This window comes from Ammospiza caudacuta, chromosome 29 (assembly GCF_027887145.1).
Source record: "Ammospiza caudacuta isolate bAmmCau1 chromosome 29, bAmmCau1.pri, whole genome shotgun sequence".
Lineage (NCBI taxonomy): Eukaryota > Metazoa > Chordata > Aves > Passeriformes > Passerellidae > Ammospiza > Ammospiza caudacuta.
Genome location: NC_080621.1, coordinates 3,030,880 through 3,033,884, shown reverse-complemented (window position 1 = coordinate 3,033,884; position 3,005 = coordinate 3,030,880).

The following is a 3,005-nucleotide window of genomic DNA, read 5'->3' as shown; positions in this document are numbered from 1 at the left end:
CTGAGCCAAGCTTTGCTGGGTTTTGGCTGCAAATACCATTGCCCTTGCTGTCTTATATCCACAAGTACCATGGCTGGGCAAAAACTGCCACGTGGGCCATCTTCCAAAGGCACTTTGGTCTGGAGTTTGTGACTGAATGAGAGCCTCATCCACTGCCAAACCACATGAAAAAAATCATGAAACAGAACTTCCCATCCTTAACAAACAACTGACAATTCAGAAGTGGATCTAGAGCATCGGAATGAAAAGGAAGGCAATCTTCCAATGGAGTTGTGCTTTCGGGAGTTTTTCTTCTGACTCCCACTCACAGCTGGCACTGGAAAAAGACACGTCTCTGCAAGCGTCAGTATCTTCTGTCTGCCATCAGTTGTTTTGCTGCAACAATCAGAACAGGCAACAGGCTGGAGAGAGGCTCAGCTGATGCTAGCAACAGGAGCTGCCCCAAGGAGAAAAAAGAAATGAACTTTTACCTCCCAAACCCAGAGGCTCAAGCAGGATTCCTCTGGTTCCCAGAAATACAAAGAAATAGGGCTGAGAAGACCCTCTGCAGCTATGTGTTCATGCACAAGACTTTGCTGATGCCATTTGCGTTTTGCCTTTTTTTCTTTTCTATCTTTTCTGTATTCCTTGCGCATCAATTTAGAGCTCTGTAGGCTACTCTATATGTGACTACTTTTCCCAGTCCATTTCCATGGCCTTTGCCTAAGTAGAAAGACAAACTTCCAGAGCTCCAAGCGCCGGCGGGTAGAAGGCCCCAGTGTTATCTTGGTTCTTCCTGGGACAGACCCCTCTGGGGAGATGGTGGACTCACCATCCCTGCAAGCCTTTAAAAGAAGACTGGATGTGGCACTCGGGGCCATGCTTTAGTTCACGTGTTAGGCCATGGGTTGGACTCGATGGTCTTGAAAGTATCTGTCTTCCAAGCCAGGGATTCTGTGATTTTGTGACTGAGGCAGCTTTTCCTGCAGCCCTGGAAAGGGCTGCGGGGGCACTTGGCCAAGGACCGGGATCAGGGCTCATGGAAAAGAAGCGAAGGGCTCAAGGCGAAGGCCGAGAGGGCAGAGCTGCCACAGCGCGGCTCAGAGAGAGCCTCATGTCCTCCTCCTCAACCTGCGCCCTCTGCGCTGCCCTTTGCGGCGCCGGCGGCTCCTCTCGTTGCGGGGCTCCAGGGCGTGCTGGGGACCGGGCCCCTCGTCTCCGGGAAGCGCCGGAGCCTCGGAGGCGAGCGGCAGCTATTGTGACCGGCAGGGGAGAGCTGCGGCTGCGGCCCTGGGCACGGCGAGCTGCCGCTATGGCCGGCTCCTGCCGCGGCTCCTGACTCTGCTCTGGCCTCTGCTCCTGCCCTGTGCGCACAGACACGGCCGAGGGCTGCCCGGCAGCTCCCTGCCGCTCCGCAGCGGGCCCGGCCGGGCTGCTGCTCTCTGCGGCCTCTGCCCGCCGCTGCCAGCCCCGCCGCGCTCCCGCCGGCCTCTGCCGCAGCCGGACCCACACGGGGAGGCAGCACATTGTGGCCAGCTCGGAAAAGCCCTGCCCGCAAACCGCCCGCCGCAGCCTCGGCCTCAGGGCACAGGCTGCCGGCGTCCTCGCAGCTGCGAGCCGGCCCGGGCCGCCTGCCGGCCTCGGCCACAGCTCCCGCCTGTGCCTCCATGGCCGCGGCTGCTCGGCACAGCGGGCTGAGCCCAGCCAGTGCCAGCAGCAGCTCCTCACGGGCCCAGGCTCCGGGCGCTCCGAGCCCGCCCTCCCCCGAATCCCAGCCCTGAGGGGCTTGGCGTCCCAATGCATCCCCTGGGGACAGCTGGGTCGGCCGCTGAGCTCAGCCCAAGATGACACCACCAAGTGAACAATGGAAAATACACCAAATCCTCATCAGAGACAAGAGAAAACTCCCATGGTGCCTGACAGCCTGAAGCAACTGCCAATTACAGATCATTCCATCCATGTGGTAAAAGAGACTTTTGCGTTAAAGCAAAACAGTTATTAAAAAGGAGGACAGGAACAAACAACAAAGTTATTTGGACTCATGCTTCTTGTCTCTGTTAGAAAGGCCAAGAAATGCAATCCTTGCTCTTCTGACACAGCTCTCTCTGTTCATGGTGTGGGACAGCGAGTGCTGATGATATGCAGGACCTAATGCAAGGGACAGGGAGGAGGATGCAGCAGGCACAGTGCCAAGCTGACAGAGGGACGATCTCTGGCAGTGGCACTGAAGGAGAAGAGTTTGCAGGCAGCACAGAAAATGGCTCTTTTTTTCCCCTCTTCTTTCAGTGTTGCTAAGAATGTAGCCTGGAGCAAGCTGGGAACACCAGAGCATGGAGCCCTTTCCAGGCAGGGCTGCATCTGCTGAAGGGGCACAGGGAGCTCAGCAAGAATCACACACAAACCAGCAGGGGACTGAGGAGCCCCTCTGGTGGCAGTGAGCAGCCTCGGGCTCTGCTTACTGCTGCTGCCATTTTCTATTGAACCATCTCCAAGGACTTCTGTTGTGCTCTGTATTTCTAAGTGGTTTCCCCCTTGTTTTTTTTTTTTTTTTTTGTTTGTCTCCTGCACCTTGATTTCTCCAAATTTTCCTATCCTGTCAGCAGCAGCCCCTGTCCAGAACTGGCTCTAAAATATCAGCAAAGCAGCTAAGAACAACAACGGATGGTATCCTGTGGCTCAGGAATTCGTATGCCAGAGCCCTGCCTGTGCATTATGCTTTGTCAGGACCTCCTTTTCTGTGCAAAAACTAGTGAGCAGTGCAGTTTTTTTGCCTAAGAGCTCCTGAGAAGCAAATGTTGTGCTAGGTTTCTCAGAGTGTATCCGTTAAATTCGTTACTGGCAAACAGAAAGTAAGGCCAGGGTAGCAGAGCACCTGGGAGCTGGTCACTCCCTGCAAAGGGCTGGTGTATGATGTGAGAACACCACGTTCCAGGATGGGCAAGCAGGGTAAATGTGCTCAAGGTGCTGCAGGTGAGGTTTGGGCTCACTTACAGGGCAGTCAAGGGTGGTGAGCACTGCAAGATCCA